Here is a 24,636-nt window from a genome sequence, read left to right as displayed (position 1 = left end):
ATAACACGTAAAACCCACTACTCCACAGATCTCCCAGAGGTTGGAAAAGAATATCTGCCAGTTGCAGCTAAATGACATTCCACTCGGACCCTAGCTTAGACTAGTCTCACTCATACTCAGTTGTATGCTCACTGGGCTGGAGTGGTGAGATCATCCGAGTCTGCTCATATTACAGCCCTTCCTATGGTACCCCAACCCTTGTGCAACTGAGCACCATTTCTGAGACTAGGTCACAACCTAATCAAGGGATAACTAAATGCTGATAAGCAAGTTCACAGTTGCAAGTTGAGGTTTCCTATTCTCCTCTCAGATAGTAGCAAAGAGGGTCAGCAGTAACCAGTGCTTTAAATGGGAAACAATAAGTGCAGGTACTCATTAAATTGAGCTAGGGGCGTGACTAATAGGCGGGTTAGAGTCGGAGTGAGATTTGATAGAAAAAAATCAACTATTGAGTATTCATTTGGCCTTGCATTCCCCTGGATAGTGGTCTCAAACTTTCCATATGTGCAGATAAACAGCTGAAACCCTGAATGAGCCAAGCCATCAACAGTACTTTTAGCACTTTCATGCTAATAATCAATGTGCTCTAGGAGAAGAGAGACTCTGGCACTTACACTGGTTGCGGGACAGAACAAAACATGTGAGAAATGCATCAATCTAAACAACTTGTCACACAAAATGAAGGCCAAACACCAAATGTTCATGTTGCCTTCTTTTTTTTTATATTAGCAGCTTCTTAATTTCATAATAATTCTAATGTTCCTACTTGCTTGCATATGGAGCAATCCTTAAATATTAAAGAGTGCACACACAGAAACAAGCATTACATACATTTCTTTTGAAATACTTCCTTATTCCGTTTCTCTCAAACATACACTCTCTGTTTTCACATCTCTAACCTCGAAATCCCTCCCGCACTCACTTCTCTCCCATTTGTAGCTAATGCTGTCCAACTCTTTACCCCAATTGTATCCTATCAGTCTCTCTACCATCACTCCTTCTATTCCTAATCTGTCGTCTCAGCCCCTCTCTACCTCTTTCCATAGCCGTCGGGATCTCTTCCTTAACTCTATCTGTGCTTACCCCTTCTGCCTCTCTATCTTTTCCTACTTTAGACTCTCAGCTCCTTAGCCCTCGCTCTTCACCTACCCCCATTTTCCATCCTCTCCCCTCGGCAGAAGGCCCCACGGCCGGAGAGCTTGCAGTAGCAGACAGTGCACTGCAGCGTCCCGAGCACGTGCAGAGTCCAGTAGGGTAGAGGTCAGGGGAAGAACAATGCTGGCCTCCATTATACTTCCGGATATACTGCGAACGCCTTGAACGTAGCACACACCGATCGCAGAATCTTTTAACTGTAAGTTGATATCCGCTCTCTTGTTTTCCTTTGTACCTTTCTGTTCAGTTTCACACCCTGCTGATCCACAGCGATCGTATACAGTCCCATTACCAAGGTCTCTGGCTATCCCTTTTTGATACCGGAAACCTAACAGACTGGGGGGCAGATTATCAAGAAACGGCGTTAACATTATCGCCGCTTTAGCGGCAGAAAACTGCCGCTAAAGCGGCGATAATGGGCTCGATAATAAGCCGCAGAGAATTCCCATAGAAGCCCATGTTCTGGTGTCAACATGGGCTTCTATGGGAATTCTCTGCGGCATATTATCAAGCCCATTATCGCCGCTTTAGCGGCAGTTTTCTGCCGCTAAAGCGGCGATAATTTTAACGCAGTGCTTGATAATATGCCCCATCGTTACCACGTGAGCACCTTATCGTCTTATATCACGCTGTTTAAACGGCACGATGTTCTTGATACCGTGTATTTTATATCGCTCACGAATGGCTGTTGCACTCTAATCATTTGCGATTCACGGTGATTGAAGTGGTAAAAATTCTCACTCTGGAACGCTCGGCACCCACCTTAGTTTGTCAAGCATGAGCACCGCGGTTCACAGTTAGTCACACCCTCATAAGTGGCTGAACACTTATACACACTCTACTGTTAGCAACAGGCTGATTCCATGTTTCCTCTTATTTACAGTGTCGCCCCTGACGAAGGGCTTTGATAGCCCGAAATGCATTGGGCAACCAAGCCATTTTGGATAAAACGTATAATTTCCAGCTAACATTGGAATTTACTTGAGTCAAAGAGAATATTTGAGAATTTTTTCTGAATGTTCAATAAACTGAAGCAATTTTGGAAAAATACTACGGTTTACTTACTCATTCAAGCCAAGGATTAATTTCCAATTGTGAGTGCAAGATGGGAGACACGCTCCTAACCTAGGAACGTGCATTCACCTATATCCGTATCCCGACTCAGGGGGATTAACCCGACTGCACCTATGACCTACCCAAACTTTTACTATTACATTTGATTTAAGCACAAGTGCGCTTATCCTATTTTGTCTTGTCTCCAAAGGGAAGGTCAGTTGACCTCTTCCCACCTCAACTGGGCACCAGGGAGGCTACTTAGACCATGTTCACCACCATCATGAACTCTATTGTAAAGGGGGCTGCCACGCATGGTGATTCTAGCGCACTGCTGCGGCCACAATGAGGACGCATCACAAGTGATTATGTTGCTTGCGTGGTCCCGACTAACTATCCCGGGCCATACCTCTTTATTTTGTACTAGCGCATGGCGTTATACGCCAGCGCCGATGTGTAACCTCCGGGCGTGGGTAAGCTACACCGCTACCCCGCCGGAGGACATTACATTCCTTCCAACCTTTATTAAACATAAACAAAACATTAACATGTTGGTCTGTTACCAGTTCTGGTCGTGCCGTCTGCTATCAGCTCCTACACAGTCACAGGTCACAGTCTGCTGCGAGTCTTTGGTTCTTCACACCATGAATCCCGCCTGACGGGAAGATGGAGCCGGATTGCTCCTCAGACAGTATCTGGAATGCTCTCCCCGTGATGACGATAGGGACAGGGCCACTTCCTGGGAGATTCTGCCATCAGGAGATCTCATTGGGGAGCTGTCCAGTCCTCCGTCCGGTGCTCCGATTGGTGATGGTGGTCCTCGGTCCGATCTGTCCGGATCCTCCATTGGGATAGTTCCTGGGCCGTCTTCTTCCTCTTCCACCACTCTTTGACTGGGGCCAGCCTCCATACTGTCCCGTATTGGAAAGGTGGGAGTTCCAGCATGGACCTTTTTGAAGAATGATACATTCCATGGGAGTTTTTCTGTTCCCCTCCTGGCTGTTCCCATCGTGCCTGTCCGGCGAGTTACTGTCCATGGACACTGCTCAAATGGGAGACGGAATTTGCTCCCTGGGTGCCTGTCTTTGACAGAGACCATATCCCTCTCTCGGATGGTCGACGCCTTTGCTCCTCGGTTGACACTGGCATGGTCGTTGGTACTGGTCCTTTTGGCGAGGACCCTCGTAGTGTCAATCTGGGAAGGAGCCCAGATTGGGTGATGGGGAATATTTTCTCACACCAACCGACCTATGCTTGCTGGTTCCGGTGCCCTTTCGGTCGTGAGATGAGGTGTCAATCTGTATTCTCTCAGGATGCTATAGATGACTCTTGCCAGGTGTGCTTCCTCGGCATGCGCGATGCGAATGACTTTGTTGAGAGTGCGCATGAACCTCTCTACTTCTCAGTTTGCTTGGGGCCAGCGCGGTGTTACTTTCCGATGGCGGATGCTCCAAGACTTGAGATAGTCGGCAAACTCTTGTCCCTGTCTGTCTTCACCACCTCAAAGATCGCATGAGTTGCAATGATCTTCTCCACTTTGGAGATCACTTCCATGGCTGTTTGGCCTCCGAAAATTTCTACTTCTGGGTATTTTGTTGTCGGAGGGATGGTTGGAAACAGAAGCGAGGAGGCCGTAGAGGTTGAATAGTGTAAGGTTTTATTGATGTCAGTCAATAGAAGTAAGCAGGATATGATTTGCAGGCAGACAAAGAATAGTAGGAAACAGTCCAGTCCTTAGACGTATCATAGACTTGTCCCTCAATGTGGTCTCCCCGGGGCTCCTCTGCAGTAAGGTTAGACAGGCCGTCCTGTAGTTCCTGGTGCCCTCTCTGGTGTGGTTCGCTTCGGGGTAACCAACGAGCTCACAGAAAAGGAAAAAACACAACAAAAAAAACAGCGGTCACTGCTGTGTCCTGCGTTTTTGGGTATACCGTCACCACACCACGTGCAAACTTGGCAAAAACGATGTGAGGAAAGGGGGGGTGATTTCTGTTTCTATATGGTACAACGGGTGGGCGTTTTGGTGTGTTAGGGATTTTGCGGGCTTTCTTGCAACCCCCTCTCATTACTTGTGGGCCATCGGTAGGGAAAACAGTCTCCCAAGAATTCCCCCTTCCCACCCTACTACCTTACTGTCCCTGTGGCACCCGTTACATACCGCTGTCTGCCACAACTCTCCTGAGTTGTGGTGGCTCGTGCGCGTCCCCCGGGCTCCACCACTCTTCGGTCCAGACGTCGGGATCCTCCGGTTCTTCTGGATTAGTCTCCTGGGTATCCTCTTGAAGGTAAGCGGCGTCCTTGCTCTCTTCGGCGTCCCCTCGAAGGGGAGTGGCGACCTCGATCCTTTCGGCGTCTGCCTCCGCAACCTCCAGCTTCCTTACAATGGGCGCGCCGATTCCATCTGCTTCCGGCTTTTTCTGCCTCCTGTGACCTCCGGGGCCGCTACCGGATTGGTCAAGCCCTTGTGTTTCGTCACTTCCAGGGGGAGTGACGTCCGGGTCAGGTGCGGCGTACTGTGGGGCGGGGAAAAGACTCAGCGTTATGTCGGCTTCGTGGCTACCAGTATATGGACGGTAAGGAACCTGGTTAACATCCAGCTGTTTACCCCTGTGGACCCGCTCCTCCTCCTCACATTCGTGTAGTCATCGATGACCACGAGGGCATAGCGCCCATCCCGAAGATGCCCAAAGTCTATACTGATGCACTCCCATGGTCGTTGGGGGTTGTCTTCAGTGATGACGGGGTGACGCCGATCAGGTTGGCCTGAAACCTAGCACCATTGGCATGTTCTGACTGTCTGCTTGACCATCGGGTCCATCCCCGGGAACCCCACTTTCTCTCTCAGCCGACCTTTTGTCTTCACCATGCCCTGGTGCCCCCGATGTAAAAGATCCACTGCCTGTTGAGCAAGGCTTGATGGGATCACTAACCGTGGGCCTCTAAGCAGGCACCCACTGCCGTCGACAGAGAGTTTGTAGTTGATTCTCATGATTGACTCTAGCGTGGTCTTCACTTGGGCTTTTCGTCGGGTCATCGTGGTCTGAATGGGGCACCAGTCATTCATCCGAACTGCGGTGATGGCTAGTTGCAGACACTCATTATTCTGAGTGGCTTCCACTACGTAAATATGGAAATGCCGACAGTCCAAGTGCATGGCAATTGCCTCCCTCTCTATCTGAGAGTAGCGCTACTCAGTTTCTGTCAGGGAGCGGCTTGCGTAGGCAATCGGAGCCCATTCTTCATTGCGTTATTGTTGCGTGAGCACTGCCCCTAGCCCATAGGGGCTGGCATCAACAGCGACGTTGGTGGGCCGGGTCAAACTACGACAGCGTGGTGTCTGCCAAGAGGGCCGCTTTAGTGTCTTTGAAAGCTTGTTTATGGTCAGGGCCCCACTGCCACGTGGTGGTGGACTTCGGCAGCTCCCTGAGGTGCTTCGTGATGTTGCTCAGATCAGGGATGAAACGCCCACAGAAGTTTACCATCCCTAGGAAACTCCGCACATCCGAGATGTTGGAGGGCGCCGGCGCTTCCTGAATGTCTCGCACCTTGTCGGAGTCTGGGGCCACTCCCTTGTCCGAGAACGTGTAGCCAAAGAAGCTGATTTTGTTCTTCAAGAACTGGCCCTTTTCTTTGTGCAAGGTGAGTCCGGACAATTTGATCTGCTGGAGAACGCTGCGGAGTCTTCGGTGGTGATCCTCCACTGATGAGGCGTATACCAACAGGTCATCACTCACATTCAAAACTACTGGGAGTCCGCTGATGACTTCTCTAATGGTGTTCTGGAACGCCTCCGTGGCACTCGAGATCCCAAAGTTGATGCGCTTGTATCGCCTGAGTCCGACGTGGGTAGATAAGGTGGTAATATATCGGGAGTCCGGATGTAGGGGCAGTTGGTGATACTCTGACCGCTGGTCCATCTTTGAAAACCACACAGCGCCGTTTAGCTCGCCCAGAATGTCATCGATGGTGGGGGTTATGTGACGTTCTCTTTTTATGGCTGCATTTGGGAGGCGCATGTTGACATAGATGCAAACCTGCCCTGGCTGTTTTGGTTTTCTCGCCACCACAATCGGGGACACCCATGGAGTAGGCCCACTGACCTTCTCTATGATCCCTTGCCGCTCCAGCGCTTCCAGCTCGTCTTCGACTTTTTGTCGTAGGTGGAACGTTATACGCCTGTGCCTCAGCGCCACCGGTTGAACTGACTGGTCAATGTGGAGAGAGACCTCTTTCCCTTTTAGGCATCCAATTCCTTTGAAGATGTCGTCGAATTCCTCCATGATGGCCGCTAATTCCTCTCTTGGACAGCGAGAGCAAAAGAGATCAGCCTCAGCTCTTCTGCCATCTGGACGCTTATCAGCATTTTGCTTCCTTCTTTGGTCACATACACTGTGGTGGGTATCTTGAGTTCCTGATGCCTAAGTTCGGTTTTGAAGCATCCCGAGAGTGGGGTAGGTGTCTTCTGTCCGTAGGCAAATACCCTATTCCTTGCTTCACGCAAGGATGGACGTGGACTCAATTGGTTGTATACGTTGGCAGCCATCAGTTCAATTGAGGTCCCTGTGTCTATGGTGGCCTGCACGTCTTGGTGGTGAATCTGGATTCGGCATTTTGGGAGCCAGCATCTTTTCCGTGGTGGTCGATCCACTGCGAACACATAATGGACGGGGTAATCACCGGTGTCGTCATCCATGTCTTCACTATCTTGCGTTTCAGCTACGGTCTGGCCCGTTTCTTTCCGGGCCTTCGGCGACCTGCACACTGCCGCAAAATGGTTCATACATCCACAGGCTGTGCACCTCTTCCCTTTCTCCGGGCAGTCCTGCATGCGGTGGGGCATGCCCCTGCAATAGCCGCATTCCTTCTTCTTGTCTTGCGGGCGCCTCCCTGGAATTAGGCGCGACTTGGCTTTTACCACGTTCACCTGCTCTGTCTTGATGGGATGGTGGAGAGCGGCCTCCATGTGGGATGCTCTGGCCTTCGCTAGTTCTTTGACCTCCCCATGGTGAGGATGTCTGCCAAGGGTTTGCCGGATTCTTGGAGGATGTTTTCCCTGAGCTTCGAGGAGTAACAGCCTTGTATTATCTGGGCCCTGATTTCCTCTTGTTCGTCTTGAAAACCGCACGTGCTGGCCAGCTCTTTCAAACGCCCATGGAACTCGTCCAACGACTCTTCTGCTTCTTATTTGGCCTGGCGAAAGATGAATCTCTCGTAGTCTCTGTTAGCCATAGGCTCGAAGTGCGCATTTAGAGCGTTTAACAGTGTCACATACGTCTTGGGGGTGGGCTCTTCCAGCGTTTTGTAGATGCGATGTATGTCTTTACCTACAAGGTGGAGGAGCAGCAGCGCTCTGCGCCTGTCGCGGGCTACTCCTGCCCCTTCAAAATAGAATTGGAGACATTCAGTCCAATCCCTCCATTTTGGGGCAAGGGAGGAGGGGGCACCGTCCACCACAAAGGGCTCGATGGCCGGGATCGCCGCCCTTCCGATGCAGCTGTGGGAGCGCCCCGCGGCACGTGCACTGCCTCTCTACCTGACTGGAGTGGCTCCTGCCTGGCCGGGGTTGGCTGTGTCACAGTTGGGCCGTAGCACAGTGTACGTGGGTGTACTGCCAGCCTCCGTCGTTAGCATCCAGTAGGGGGTGCTGGGAGCCTAAAACGTGCGTGCCGCCTAGGATGCTGAGGTTAAGCACTGGCCCGAGCACCGGCTCTCATCTGGGGCTGCAGGGCCTCTATAACCGGCAGCAGGGTCAGGCTGGCTTCATCTGGGGCTGCAGGGCCTCTATAACTGGCAGCAGGGTAGTACAGGCATGTGGCTGCAGGGCCTACCTGAGTAGCAACAGGCTGTGAGCTTCAGGGACTGCAGGGCCTGCACATGTGATGCCAGCTACTCACTGCGGTGGAGCGCTGGGGATGGGCTGAAAATGGGGCGTGAGCCAGTCACCGCCGTCGTCGACAGTGTAAAGGGGGCTGCCGCGTATGGTGATTCTAGCGCACTGCGGTGGCCACAATGAGTACGCAACACAAGTGATTTTGTTGCTCGCATGGTCCCAACTAACTATCTCTGGCCACGCCTCTTTATTTTGTACTGGGGCATGGCATCATATGCCAGCACCGATGCGTAACCTCCGGGCGTGGGTAAGCTGCACCACTACCCCGCCGGAGGACATTACATCTATGTCCCAGCAGGCGGGCGGGGTGGGGTGTGGATTTGCTGGGGCAAGTGAGTCTGGGGAAAGACAGTCCGACCCCAGTGGGAGGCCAAGGGGTAAAAATGGCCCTTTCTACCTGTGTTCCTCCACAGACCCAGCATCGACGCCTGGCACGGGGGTGGTGAGGACAAAGAGCTTCCATCTGAGTAGGAAGGGAGCAGAGGCCCTCTTGCCCCTGCGGCAGGCCTCCAATAGGCCGTTCAGGCCCCATCGGGCAGCTTGCCACAGCTTCATAATACAGATAGATGGCAAAAAACTGGCATGCAGCTGGCCCTCGGGCACCTTATCAATTGGACCCTGAGTACTGGTACTCTCCTTGACAGTGGAGAAGTGCCGGTACTCAGCTTGGTAAATGTAAGAAGTGCTGGTACTCAGCACTGGTGAGTACCGGCCCATTTAAAGCAGTGGCAGTAAGAGATAGTAAAACGGTCACTCTATATAGGGAATCTAAGTGCTTTGTTCCTTAATAGTTGAATAATATGCTTCTGAAACATGAGTGGATGTTTCAGGACTCCATGCAGAATCCTTTGATTTTGGGGATGTGGAGGAGTACGAATCAGCCATTAGGCCGAATGATGTAGCGTTAAAGACAGAGGCCCTAATTTATGGCCTAATTCCACGTTTTGCAGTAATACCAGTTTAAAAAATATCCCGGTCCACATATGGTTATGGGAATTAAATGACGTTGGTTTTGAATCCGGGCCGTGAAAATGTCACACCAATGGCACGAAGGTTTAAACCGTAATGCCACTTGGCCATGACCCACAGCCAGCACTGCTGCTCAGGGGTACACGGACACAGGCACCTGCAGAACATCCGCACTGCTGATGTTAAATCAACTGTTGCCTCCACATAAAACTGTGCACAAACTGTGTACAAAATATTCAAATGCTTTCCTGAAGTTGCAATTCTCGAGTACCTCGATGCATTCCGTATTGTAATGAACAATTAACTGCATCAGTCAAGTCAACTGTGGTAATAACTAGAATTGACCGCATCAGTCAACAGGATTTGTGTAGGTTGACACCTCTGTTTATCCGTTAGAATGCCAGCTGTGGTCTGTGATCTTAAAGAGCACGTGAGAGCAGGGAGGTACGACCACCCTTTTTATACCTATCACGCCTGTTTACAACACAGGTGCAAACATTCTTTATTGCCTGTTGCCCCTCCCGGGCGAAGGTGGAAACAGGAGTTTATAAGAGCGGTGCCACTAATGTGAACGGAGATGAATCTTTTTGGGGAGGGAGTCAAGGTGTCATGTGGTGGGTGGGGTTTGCGTGTGACAGTTTGTTCGGGTAGGATGTATGTACATGGGCATTTTTATAACGAGAACCCTGCCACAAGAGCACAACCCACCGATTTCAAAAGTTTTATAACAAGCATTTGCAATGCAACAGGTCTCGCATCAGTTAGAGTTAGAGTTATTGGTATTATAATAACAATTTTGCTTAATGGTTTTGTTTGGAGTGTTTAAATGTATTGAACAGGTAAGTAGTGGTATCTATGTGTTTACTAACTATGTGTAATGTGTAATTTATGGTTTGCTAGTGTGGTGGCAAGAGTAGTAATTGTAGTGGCACACACCAGTGAACGGAACGTTTGAATGTGCATAACATGGAGCCCAGACTGTCTCTCACTATGGCAGTGACCCTTGGAAGCGTAATATAATATTGGAGCTGGGGGTGAAGAGTATGCAGAACTGCCTGTGGAGGTGGGCACGGCACCAAAAGTAGGGGCTCCCGGTGTGCGCCTTGACTCCTCCGACAGAGGCTTGCAGCGAATTATGGTGGGAGTAGGCTCCGGGTGGCCATGGATCCGAGGTCTGGAGAGAAGCAGCAGAGCTGTGTGTAGAGTGTGTTTGCGAGCAAGAGCGAGATGGAAGGGCGAGAGTGCTTGTAAAATATGAGATTTTGCATGATTAACCTGGTAAGATAAGACCTAAATTTAAACAGAAACTACTAAATAATTCTTTTTTTTAAAAACGTACTTTACGTCACCCCTGTTCACGTGTTTTTTTTAGAGTTGTTTGCCAGCCATACCTTCACTCTAAGCATAGAAGTAGGCGCTTGCTTTGGCCTGGAGGGGGGTGGGACTACTTAGTGCAAGATGATCGGGAATCACTTAAGTCGGTGCCTAATTGTGCCATGGGGTACTTCTGAGTACACACTCAATCGGAGCATACAAATGCTTTTTAAATAATGAATTCTAAATTCGTTTTCCAAGCGAATAATTATTTAAACACCACTTTAAAAAAAATAAAAATAAATAAACGCTACCTTTTCCAGCCACAAAACAAAATAAACCCACGAATCCTGTTGTACATGAAGAGTGTGTCTGCAAGTGGCCGTTTTGAAAACAAGGGAGTTTAGCACTGTGGTTTAGGAAGGTGGCATACGGCAGTGCTGCATGACATAAGCAGCACTCGTAAGGAATAAAAAAAACAGGTGGAAAGCAACGTTAATAAAAAAAAGAAGCTGTGCGCTTGTAACGGTATAATAAAAAAAAAACGTGTAGCAGCAACAGGGGGAAGTGACGGACAGAAAAGCAACGGGTGGAAAGCAACATTAAGCCAATAGTCCGGGCTAGTTGTAGGTGTAATGTTATTAATGTGTAATATATCTGGATGAATGAACAGAAGCAGCAAAATACCAGTAGGGCGGCACACTATGCTAAGCACACATTTAGCTTGTGTTTTAAGCCACGCCCTTTATTATAGCGGTCACGCCCCTATGAGAGACCCCCGTTTTTCATCTCACTTAAAAAGAGGTGTAGGGCTGGGCCAAGGTCAGTGAAATGTGATGCCTCGGATAGGTGGAACAAACTGGAGGCTGGTCAATCGCATGTGAAGCCGCTACCTCTGAAGAGTGGGTAAAGAAACGGGGCAGAGTTAGTCAGACCAGGCCGGCCCTTTGCAATGTGGATAGGCCAGTTAGGGCTGGAGCACTGTCACTTACTGTGGGCTCCCTTGGGGTATTGGAATACACTACTAAAACATGAGAGCAAACACAGAGTATCACTGACAGAGCTGCACTTAGATCCCAGTTTAATAGGGCAGTTTATAGTTTACTCTCTGTAGAAATCTGTGCGAACCCTGCAGGAGGTAGGCTCGACTTCTACAAGAACAGGGCAGCTTTCATCTTTCCAAAGTTGATCAAATGCATAAGATAAAGATACGTACGTCACATAAGTGGCATATTTTAAAAAACCTTGCGCCAGTGAAGAGATGCACCAAAATAAACAAGGGAAAGTGAAAGCTCGCCACACGCGCGTTCTGCTGAAAGGCCCCTAGTCGTACGCGAGCGTGCACATCGGCTGTCCGGGCACAAGCTCAAAGACACGCCGTGAGCACATCCGTGATATTAAAAAAATTAAAACGTTTTACTAATCACATTGGTCGCTAAGGGTTTATGATCAAACGCACAATATACCAACCAAGATGAAAACGTCCTAAAACAACCTACCGAAGTTGAATAGGTGTTGCTTTACAAGCGCTCTCACACCAGATTCGCAGATGCAAGACAAACAAGCGAAAGCGAGTCGCTCACCGGGGTTTGAGGACATCCCGAACTGAGCGCAGGTGCGCATTAAGAAAGTGAAACTGCATGAGGCTTGCAATGACGGAAGGGGGACAGGAGATGTGCACATCGCGTGTCTGTATGCGCGCACATCTCCTCAGTAAAAGTGACGCCGTATACGTGCACATCACGTGTCTGTACACGTGCACATCTCCTGTCTCCCTTCCGAAGCCAAGTCGACAACAATAGATCTCACCAAGGCGGGCAGCGCAAGCGCTGCGTCGCTAGGCGAGACCTAATAAACCGTTTTATTATGGCACCTAACTCATGTTGTTTTCAGTATGCACATTTATATGCATAAACAAACTTTCTTTAATGGAAGTTATAAAACGGTTCACATTAAATTTAAACACAGCTTTTTTCTCGGATCTGGACCTTAGGGTGAAAAGTCCTTCGCACTCGCTCGCAGCCAAGACCTGGAACAACCTCCACCTCCGGCAAAGCACGACACTGCTCCAATTCAGGAAGGACCTCAAGACCTGGCTCTTCAGATGACCCCAGCACCCAACGGACCTGCCGCCCTCCCCCCGTCTCCCCCCCACACACCCCATCGCCTTGAGACCCTCACAGGTGACTACCTGCGCTTTACGAACCCCTAATTGATTGAGTCTGTTGTACACAGAGATTCCTGTTGTTCTCATTTCATGTTTGCTTGCATGTTATCACATAGCGCTAACATGCCACCTTTCTGCCGCCTCAGAGCATTTTCCGAAACGTCATGCAGAAATGCAAAAACAAAACAGATTTAGGCGGTCACAATGAGCGAGTAAAGTTTGTGCATCATGGCGTGCATGCCGGGAGCCGATGCTCATTCCAAAGCAGTCTCTAAAGCCCTCCTGAATACAAAGCCACAAATGGCCACATATTGAAAGGCTGCATTACCTTCATAACACAAAGCACACTCACAGATGAGAACAAACTGCAACCAAAGGGTCCTCTTCTTGCAAATGCCCACTCCTCGGAAAATAGTACAGACAAAAAAAATTGTTATGCGGGAATAAATATATGTGAAGCAAGTGCAACTGTGATTACCTTCATTAATTCCTGGCTTTTAGTACACAATTCTTGCATATGTATTTTGTATACAACCAAATGCCTAAATTCTGCGTGGGGTCACACAATAAAACATAGAAAATATGAGCATAACAATCAACATTACTCCACTTACAAACAATTTAACAAAATAACAATTGACATAGATATTCAACTCATACATAAAACATGTACCACGAAGCATTGGCCCCTAACGGACTCTAGGTCTTCCTTTAAATTTAATGATGATGGCTGTGCTGTTCATTTTGATGCACAATCCCATTTGGAGATAGTCTTTGAAGTATGCACACATGAGGAAACACGTTGTTCTCTTTATGTTTTTTGAGTGTGCATACCAATTGTCATTAACAAGGTGGTGTTGAGTTTGTAGAGACTTCCCCAAAGAAGGTGTCGCTGGGGGTTGTGTAACTAGTTAGCATGGAAGAGACTTCGGGGACCATAGCATGGAAGAAACTCAGAGCCTGAACTGGCTTTTGTGCCTGCTTACTGCGCTCCTACTGTACTTCCATATTATAGAAGCGACTGCCAATGCTTGTGCACCCCCAATACAATACAAATGATGTGGACGTACACTGTACAACCACGTGATTGGGGGGGGGGGGCTCATTTGCATCCAGGTGCACCCCAAGCAAGAGGGAAAACCTTTGCTCCTTTCCCATGCCCTATGACCGTCACTGGTGTAGGGGAAAACTTACAGTCACAGACTGCAGCAAGTAAGATCACAGTCAGTGGGCCCATGAGGGCAGCTTTTTTGATGAGGCACTGTGCACCAGGAGTCATTCAGGTATCCATCGGGCAGGTGTAGGCACACACAGGACCTGCCTGTGATGTTATCCCTTCCCCCATGTTCTCAAAACCAGCCAGTTCCCCCACTGCAGTGACAGATGCAACAATCGCTTCAAAGCACTTGGCTGTCTGTCATGCAGCGTTGTGCCAACTGCTTGTGAAATCACGCCTAAGCAGTTGACAGAGCGTTTTTCCATAATCCAGCGCAGCCCCCATCTGTGAAGGGCAGTCCCGATGAAGGTGTGCCTTGGTACCGACTGTTACCGTGCACTCTCAATTTTACACCATCGCTGGGCTCATGAAGTAGATGTTGAATCCGACCCTCAACTCACACTTCCATTGCCACCACTGCCATCTTCTTTTAAAAGAAGAACTAGGGAATTGTTAAACTACAGTTGATTGGCTTACCAACACGAGTCTGGGTGCCTCAACCAAGAGTGTGAGTGTGTGCTGTTTATCTAGTCTGTTAGTCTATTGAAGAGTTGGTTAAAAGTCATGTCATGTATAGATATAATTTAGGTTAGAAAAGGCTTTTTGAGGGGCTGAAGTGAAGTTGAGAATTCAGCACCCTCAGCCCCGCACATCACTTTCCTCCTCTTTTGTCTCACTCACAAGTTCCAAATGTGAGAAAAGCTTCTTGCTTAGTGTATGAAAAACTAAGTTACAAGGCAAGATGCATACATATTTTAAAAACATCCCAGCATCCTTCACTTTCCTAGACTCACCAGTAATTGACTACCTTCTAATATGCTTTATCTTCCCTTAAGAAGTTCAACGGCTCCCCTATTGAAATGAACGGTGACTGAGCGTGTTCGATGTGCAGTCCTGCTTCTGTGGTCAAAATAACTTCCTTTGTATAGAATTGTGTTAGCTTGGGAATTGTTCTGTAGCTCTAACATGCCAAATTTCTCTTTTTTTCAGTGTGTGTGTGTGTGTGTGTGTGAGATAGTTTGATGTCATCCCGTGCAGGTACCACCAGATGTTCATGCTGGAAGAGAAGTAAGAAAGTGGAGGCAGGGTTCCACCTGCACAAAGACTGAAAGTTGACCAGAGTGCATGGTACGACAAGGGGTTCCAAGTGACATGAAATAGGTTATGCAGGTGCAGCGGATTAATGGGGGAGTCAAACATAACATGTCCTCTCCTCCCTGTCCCCAACATAAACAAAAATCCTGCCCCCTGCTGCCCACCACCCTCTGTGCCCTCCCTCTCCTCCCACAGCTGTGCCCTCTACTCTCCGTCAGAGTGCAGAGATAGCACTGCACTGACAAGCTCTCTCGAGCTCTGTCAGATGAGCCTGGAATTCGTTTAAGGCAAACAGTCTCTGTTTCCCCTAACTGCAATGTCATAGCAGTGAATACCCAAGTTTTGAATTTATATTCACGCTAGTGGCGCTCAATGAGAGCCATACATAACATATAGATTTATAGATGGATAACTGAGAATTACGGGGATGTTCTTCATTAAGGGGTTCTGAGTGACAAATTCCCTACGAGAGCAAAGCCTGAACAATCTATAATGCTACTCAGAACTCCAAGGTGAAAAAAATCACCTTAAATCTCATTTTACCTTCCTTAATTTATATTGTATATGCCCCCTCATATCTGCTCTTGCTTCCAACATGTAATTGTATTTATATAGCGCATGCTATCCCTAAATAGGCATCAAAGCGCTTTCTGATGATTCGCACGCTACTCCGGAACCCAAAAAGGAATAGTGGTTGATTAGTAAAACGAAATATGTGTAAATTTGAGCGATGGACATGCAAATCTGTTAGTTGGATTGAACAGAATAATGTAAGGATAGAAGAGGGAAGAGTCTAGAAAGTGTTATTTGGAAGATCATAGTAGTAAGATGAGGCTTGGGATGAGTAAGATGAGAGATGGACGAGGGAAGATTCTCTCGAAAGGGATTAGGGAAATCATAATAGTAAAATGAGGTTAGGGATGAGTCAAAGGAGGGATACAGGAGGTAAGAATTTAGAAAGGGTTGCTTGGGAGATCATAGTAGTAAAATGATGTTTCAGGTGAGCCAAGGAGGGATAGAGGGGGGAAGAGTCTAGGAAGGTTTATTTTGGAGACCACAGTAGTAGAATCAGGTTTGGGATGAGTCAGAGAGTGGAGGTAGAGGCAACTAGGAGAGATGTCGACACCCTTCCAGCTACTAACAAAAATGTTGACTGGAGGGATACCATACCTACATTTTAAATAGTGATCTTGCAAGTGGTGGCTCTATTTTTTATTTTTGCCTCAATATTTCAATAGTGAAGCACATGTAGATAAAATAGTTATGATAATATTTACATAATATTTACATATTGTGATAGATGAATAAAACATCTAATCAAATAACATATGAAAACTAAGCAGTGACCTATAAACATGTTAAGCTTAGAATTATATATATATATATATATATATATATATAGATATATATATATATATATATATTACCTACTGGCAGTCGCAGTAATTTGACTGCTGCCAGCGGACTCACCCTGATTCCACACAGCGGCTTGGCGAGGGGATTGCAATGCACAAGTGACAGTGATTAACATTGGCATATTCCTGAATACCAGACAATGGCTAAAAACTACCATCATGGCGGCCAGAAGAAGTAAGCATCAGTCCTTCTTCATTTGTCATTATATGCAAAGTGCCAATCACAAAAGACTATTTAAGTTTAAAATGGCGCGCTGTGCATTTTGAAATTGACACACTTTTAAGCACTGAAGAAAGCTATCGCTGAAACGCGTCTGCTATTAATAAAAGTGTACCTTCAGCAACCCCCGTGAGTGCCTGTGCGTGCAATATAACTTTTGCAAGCTTTGGAGCTGTTATTTGAACGTGAGTCCCATCCTCACGATTTATGGCACCCGCCTTAAGAGTTCGGCGCATCCTGACATTGGTGGGTTTGGAGCAGAGTTTGTAGCAGGAGCCAGAACCGTCTCTGCAGGATGGGACCGTCGACCGGGAAAAAGGTTGTGAATTATCTAAATCCAGGTTCGCAGTAATTTGACTGCTGCCAGCGGACTCACCCTGATTCCACACAGAGGCTTGGCGAGGGGATTGCAATGCACAAGTGACAGTGATTAACATTGGCATATTCCTGAATACCAGACAATGGCTAAAAACTACCATCATGGCGGCCAGAAGAAGTAAGCATCAGTCCTTCTTCATTTGTCATCATATGCAAAGTGCCAATCACAAAAGACTATTTAAGTTTAAAATGGCGCGCTGTGCATTTTGAAATTGACACACTTTTAAGCACTGAAGAAAGCTATCGCTGAAACGCGTCTGCTATTAATAAAAGTGTACCTTCAGCAACCCCAGTGAGTGCCTGTGCGTGCAATATAACTTTTGCAAGCTTTGGAGCTGTTATTTGAACGTGAGTCCCATCCTCACGATTTATGGCACCCGCCTTAAGAGTTCGGCGCATCCTGACATTGGTGGGTTTGGAGCAGAGTTTGTAGCAGGAGCCAGAACCGTCTCTGCAGGATGGGACCGTCGACCGGGAAAAAGGTCGTGGATTATCCAAATCCAAGTTCGCAGTAATTTGACTGCTGCCAGCGGACTCACCCTGATTCCACACAGAGGCTTGGCGAGGGGATTGCAATGCACAAGTGACAGTGATTAACATTGGCATATTCCTGAATAACAGACAATGGCTAAAAACTACCATCATGGCGGCCAGAAGAAGTAAGCATCAGTCCTTCTTCATTTGTCATCATATGCAAAGTGCCAATCACAAAAGACTATTTAAGTTTAAAATGGCGCGCTGTGCATTTTGAAATTGACACACTTTTAAGCACTGAAGAAAGCTATCGCTGAAACGCGTCTGCTATTAATAAAAGTGTACCTTCAGCAACCCCCGTGAGTGCCTGTGCGTGCAATATAACTTTTGCAAGCTTTGGAGCTGTTATATATATATATATATATTACCTACTGGCAGTCGCCAGTATGTAGTTATAGTTCGGACCCATTATCCATAGGAAATCCAAAACATTCTATTTGGAATAACTTTTTGCGCCGGTTGACGAATCTTTGCGAAATTTTCAAAATTGGTGGGGCGCTCCGGTCCGCTCCAATTTTGAAAGTCCGTGGGGGGCATTGGGGCTCCCCCCACGGTCCCCAACATTGTATATAGGCCCCGGGGTGATGGGGTCCCCGGGGAGAATAGAAATTAGTGATCGGTGCTCATTTTTTTTTACGGGCAAATTAGGAGTCGCGCACCCAGCGCGGCGCTCAGCGTGGCCCACTGGTGTGCACGCGTTAGGTGCACGACTCCTCTCGCATTGGGTTCGCGACTCCTCTCGTGGCCCCCTGGTGTGCACGCGTTGGGTGCGCGATTCCTAATGCGTCGAGTGCACGACTCCCAACAAAAAAAAAATATATATATTTTTCAGATATACATCAAGCTTATGTGTTTAGATCTTGAGTGGCTCTAAAAAGAGCCCGTGTGTTTATTGGGAGATTTTGGTACCTACAAGTAAGTACCTATACAGAGTCTAAAGTTGTTGAGGAAGACTCTGTTACCCTCATCTGTAAAATGTACACCATCTCTTCTGTAGATGCCTTCCATATTAAAACGCAGATTGTTGTTGTAAATGGACCCCATCCTATAATCTCTGAGATAAGCAGAAATAGCTTTATTGACATGTTTCCTAGCTTTTTCAATCTGTGGACAAATATGATTGGACCAGTACCATTTCTGTCTTTGGCATATGTTACAATAGACAAAGGCAGTTTGGGGGAAAAGTGACATCAATTCTCCAAAGGTGTCCTTCATAAGCATTTCCAGACCTACCTCAGTCAAAGAGCCTAGGTCATTGCCACCACAGTGCACAATTATGAGGTCAGGGTTTTGGAGATGCAAAAAGTATTTAACCAATGGCATCAATTGGTGCCACTTTAATCCTCTCTGACCAATCCATTTAATGTCTACATTTGGCAAAGCTAGGCCTTTGTCAATCCCTCTGCTTTCAGCATACCTTTGGCTCCAGAAAATATAGCTGTGTCCCACAATCCAGACTCTAAGCATCCTGAAAGGAGGTCTGGATGCACTCAGAAGGTGTCTGTATGTGAAATGGCAGTTTGAAAAGTAAGATTTTTTTTAAATGGTGGATAAGATGCAGTTTTAAAACAAGAAAAGAAATGATTGGCTGTTTGAGAACATTCTAGATTGAAAAGTAGGGTGCATGTTTGTATTTGTTAAAAGCATGTTTCTTATTGGTTAACAAAAACTATTTGAAAGGAACATTACATAGGATAAGCTGATATTTTGAAAAGTCAAGCACACTTGCTGTTTGGAGTAGCAACATTGTGAGCTGAACTTGTGACCTGTGTGCTCAGTTGACCGTTCCATTAACTGTTACTGTAGTAACAGGCAGTAAGCAGGTTGGGGGTAGGGTTCAAACTTATGTCAATTGGAAAGGGTTGAAATGTGTAACCAATAGAAATGTGTGTTATCTTTTGAATAAATGTGGGAAGCAATGTGATTTGATATTTACATGTATATGTGTGCAGAATGAGAGGGAAAGTTTGCCATTTTTTGGTTTTGCTAAGAGCACTGCAGTACAGACATTCTGTATAAGAAAATCTGGTGTGTGACTGACATACTTCTTAATCTACAAATCAATTTGAAAGGTGAGTTATTAATTTGTGAGGGGTTGTATGTGGTGCCTTTGTTTTTAATAAGAGTAAAGTGTTTCTCCTGCTAAAGTCCAGGGAGTAGTGTAGCTTGTCTAGAATCACATTGTGACTCTGTCTGCATTTGGGCAACCATTGTGACAGAAGCATTTGGGTACTTCATGTCTTTGTATACACATAACTGCTTAAAAACCTAACCTGTTCTCAAGTTTTGGTAGAATTAGAAGCCAGTCATTGCTTATGCATTCACAAATTGAGTCAGGCTTTGACACTAAAGTACAGTACTGAAATATGTAGATTGTGTTCAGTCTCTTTACCCCTTCCAGAGTAGTGAATGTGTTTTGGTAAAGTCCAAGGGATAGTGTTGCTTGTCTAGAATCACACTGTGAGTCTGTGTGCATTTGGGCAACCATTGTGAGAGAAGCATTTGGTTACATCATGTGTTTGCTGACAGATAACTGCTTTAAAACCTGTCATGTTGTCAAGTTTTAGTAGCATTAGAAGCCAGTCATTGGTTATGCAATCGCAAAATGAGTCAGGCTTTCACAGTAGTGTGCAGTATTGAAATATGTAGAATGTGTGCAGTCACCTTACCCCTTCCAGACTAGTGAATGTGTCTTGGTAAAGTACAAGGGATAGTGTTGCTTGTCTAGAATCACACTGTGAGTCTGTGTGCATTTGGGCAACCATTGTGAGAGAAGCATTTGGTTACATCATGTGTTTGCTGACAGATAACTGCTTTAAAACCTGTCATGTTGTCAAGTTTTAGTAGCATTAGAAGCCAGTCATTGGTTATGCAATCGCAAAATGAGTCAGGCTTTCACAGTAGTGTGCAGTATTGAAATATGTAGAATGTGTGCAGTCACCTTACCCCTTCCAGACTAGTGAATGTGTCTTGGTAAAGTACAAGGGATAGTGTTGCTTGTCTAGAAACACACTGTGAGTCTGTCTGCATTTGGGCAAATATTGTGAGAGAAGCATTTGGGTACTTCATGTCTTTGCATACACATAACTGCTTAAAAAACCTTCCTGTTCTCAAGTTTTAGTAGTATTAGAAGCCGGTCATTGCTTATGCATTCGTAGATTGAGTCAGGCATTCATACTGGAGTGCAGCAGTGAAATATGTAGAATGTGTGCAGTCACCTTAGCCCTTCTAGACTAGTGAGTCTGTTTTGCTAAAGTCCAAGGAATACTGTTGTTTCTCTAGAATTACACTGTGAGTCTGTCTGCATTTGGGCAACCTTTGTGAGAGAAGCATTTGGTAACTTCATGTCTTTGCTGACACATAACTGCTTAAAAATCTATCCTGATGTCAAGTTTCAGTAGTATTAGAACCCAGTCATTGCTTATGCATTCGCAGAATGAGTCAGGCATTCACACTAGAGTGCAGTAGTGAAATATGTAGAATGTGTGCAGTTACCTTACCCCTTCCAGACTAGTGAGTCTGTTTTGCTACAGTCCAAGGAATAGAGTTGCTTGTCTAAAATCACACTGCGAGTCTGTGTGCATTTGGGCAACCATTGTGAGAGAAACATTTGGTTACTTCATGTGTTTCCTGACACATAACTGCTTAAAAATCTATCCTGTTGTCAAGTTTCAGTAGTATTAGAACCCAGTCATTGCTTATGCATTCGCAGAATGAGTCAGGCATTCACACTAGAGTGCAGGAGTGAAATGTGTAGAATGTATACAGTCACCTTACCCCTTCCTGACTAGTGAGTTTCTCCTGCTAAAGTCCAGAGAATAGTCTTGCTTGTCTAGAATCTCACTGTGAGTCTCTGTGCACTTGTGCACGAATTCTAACAGAGCCATGTGGTTACTTCATCTCTTTCCTGACACATAACTGCTTAAAAACCTACTCCCCTTGCACTCCTCTAGTGACCCATTCAGCACCATGTACTAATCCATTCACTGCGCCAAAACCCAACCACTTATAAATTCACCCAGGCACTCTCTTTGTAGTACTCTAATCATTGAGTCAGTGCCCAAGTACTCATGCAGTGACCCAGGCCTTAACTCATGGGCTGCTACAAACCGCTATCCACTATGCATGCAGTCCTCTAACCACCTACACACTTGTCTTTCACACCTTCAATTCCCCAGTCAGTATTCCTACACTTCCAGGAAACACCCTGTTACTCCTCTTGCACTCTTCTAGTGACCCATTCAGCACCATGTACTAATCCATTCACTGCGCCAAAACCCAAACACTTATAGATTCACCCAGGCACTCTCCTTGCAGTACTCTAATTATTCAGTCACTACCCAAGTACTCATGTAATGACCCAGGCATTAGCACATACACTTTTACAAACCCCTGTCCACTACACATGCAGTCCTTTAACCACCTACACACTTGTCTTTCACACCTTCAATTACCCAGGTGGTACCCATACACTCCATCAGTCACCCTGTCTCTCCCCATGCACTTCTCTAATTAGACATCCAGCACCATGTACTCATTCATTCAGTGCGTCAAAACCCAAACACTTGTAAATTCACCCAGGCACGCTCCTTGCAGTAATCTAATCATTCAGTCACTACCCAAGTACTCACGCAATGACCCAGGCATTAACACATGCACTGCTGCAAAACCCTGTCCACTACGCATGCAGTCCTCTAACCACCTACACACTTGTCTTTCACACCTTCAATACCCTAGTCAGTATCCATACACTCCAGCAAACACCTTGTCACTCCCCTTGCACTCCTCTAGTGACCCATTCAGTACCATGTACTAATCCATTCACTGCACCAAATCCCAAACACTTATAAGTTCACCCAGGTACTCTCCTTGCAGTACTCTAATCATTCAGTCAGTACCCAAGTACTCATGCACTGAGCCAGGCCTTAGAACATGGACTGCTTCAAACCCCTATCAACTATGCATGCAGTCCTCTAACCACCTACACACTTGTCTTTCACACTTTCATTTCCCCAGTCAGTATTCCTACACTTCCAGCAAACATCCTGTCATTCCCCTTGCACTCCTCTAGTGACCCATTCAGCACCATGTACTAATCCATTCACTGCGCCAAAACCCAAACACTTATAAATTCACCCAGGCATTCTCCTTGCAGGACTGTAATCATTCAGTCAGTGCGTAAGTACTAATGTCCCAGGGCTTAACACAAACACTGGTACAAACCTTTGTCCATTACACATGCATACCTGTAATCACCTATACAGTTATGTATACACCTTGAATTACAATTTTAATTAGTGATGAGAAAAGAAAGTGGTTAAATGTTTTTTATATAGAATGTGTTTGTATAATAATTGAAAAGTATAATTTATAAATTTATTAAAATACATTTATTTATGTTTATTTTTTACAGATATTGTTGATCATCATTAAAATAAAGTTATCATGCTTGAAAAATCAAGAAAGAGAAAAGAACAGTTAAAAGGACACTTATTCGAAGAAAATTCAACAACAAGTATTGGATGACCAACATCATGGTGCCGATTCCGATCCTGTAAAACCCGGGTACAAATGGTCGTACGGAGCGTTTTCTCCGTACGACTCATACCCGGGAATTCCACCGTACAAACCAGCAAGTACGATTCGTACAGAAATACCATTTCCGTATGAATCGTAAAAAACACCGTATGGCTAAAAAATACATACAATTCCGATCCTGGACAGTGCGTACGTGACGTCCGCACGGAGTCAGGCAGCGTTTTACGGACCAGCAAGTATGAGTCGTACCTACAGCACTCCGCACGGCTATATTTTTACGGGTGCCAAAAAGTGCCGGAAAAGCTAAGTACGCTGCGATGCACGAGGAAAAGGGGGCCCGCTACGCGACATACATGCCATCACCCACATATTACATGTCATCATGTACGGTGTGTAGCTCAACATTGCATATGTACGGACCGTACCCCCCACCCCTGTATGTACGGACCATACCCCCCACCCCCGTATGTACGGACCGTACCCCCCACCCGCGTATGTCCGCACCGTACCCCAGGCATACCCCTCACCCGCATATGTCCGCACCATACCCCAGGCGTACCCCCACCCGCGTATGTCCGCACCGTACCCCAGGCGTACCCCAATCCTCACATAGGTACGCACCGTACCCCAGTCGTACCCCAATCCTCACGTATGTACGGTCTGTACATACGCGAGGATTGGGTACACCTGTGGTACGGTGCAGACATACGCAGGTGGGGGTACGGTCAGTACATATGGGGGTGGGGGGTACGGTCTGTACATACAGGGGTGGGGGGTACGATGTGGACATACGTGGGTGGGGGGTACGGTTCGTACATACTGGGGTTGGGGGGTACGGTCCATACATATGGGGGTGGGGGGTACGGTCCGTACATACGGGGGGTGGGGGTATGGTGCGGATGTACGTGGGAGGGGTGGGAGGCTGGGGGGGCCGTACGACTCGTACCCCGGGCACAAGTGTACTCGGGGTAGGGGGTCGTACAGAGTTCGCTCCGTACGGGGCCTTTTCCATGTGCTTGTGTTTTCGGACGGGCGGTACGGATCGTACTTGCGCGCTCGGACTTCAGTTTTACGAGTTGTAAGTAAACCTGTCTGGGGACGTCTCGTAGACTTTTCCCGAGGCGATTCGTATGTATTTTCCACGTACGAATCGTACTTCGCAGTTTGTACGGGACTTGTACGATTCGTACCTAAAAAAATAGGGATACGAGTCGTACGGGGAAAAAAAATCCAGGATCGGAATCAAACCCCATGTGGCTAAAAAGAAAAAGTCTTCCGGTAAGACAGCAAAAGCATTCATTACAAACTTACAAAGCCTAGAAGCAGTGTGCAGAATGTACAAACTACTGAGAATGGTTCGACCACAAAAAAGAGTATGAATAACAGGAAAGGAAAAAAAGAAAATTTTAATTCAAAAGTATGTATGGTAAAAGAAGGCAAAATCAGTATAAAGAAATCCATAAAAACTTTTTTATAATAGAGTGGTTTTTAACTTGCTCAAAGATGTGAAAAAATATAGAAAAAGAGCACTATTTTATAAAAAGTAGAAGCATATTGAATCCATTGTTCAAAAGGCTTTTGAACTAAAAAGGAAACTATTCATTTTAGTGTTAAACAGAATTCGATCATTGGATAAACCAATCCATTTAATGAAGGCCAAAATTAAGAGGAAAAGAGTAATTACCAGAACTA

This window comes from Triturus cristatus, chromosome 1_2 (genome assembly GCF_964204655.1).
Source record: "Triturus cristatus chromosome 1_2, aTriCri1.1, whole genome shotgun sequence".
NCBI lineage: Eukaryota > Metazoa > Chordata > Amphibia > Caudata > Salamandridae > Triturus > Triturus cristatus.
The sequence above is the reverse complement of the archived record's forward strand: the minus strand, read 5'-3'. Positions refer to the sequence as shown.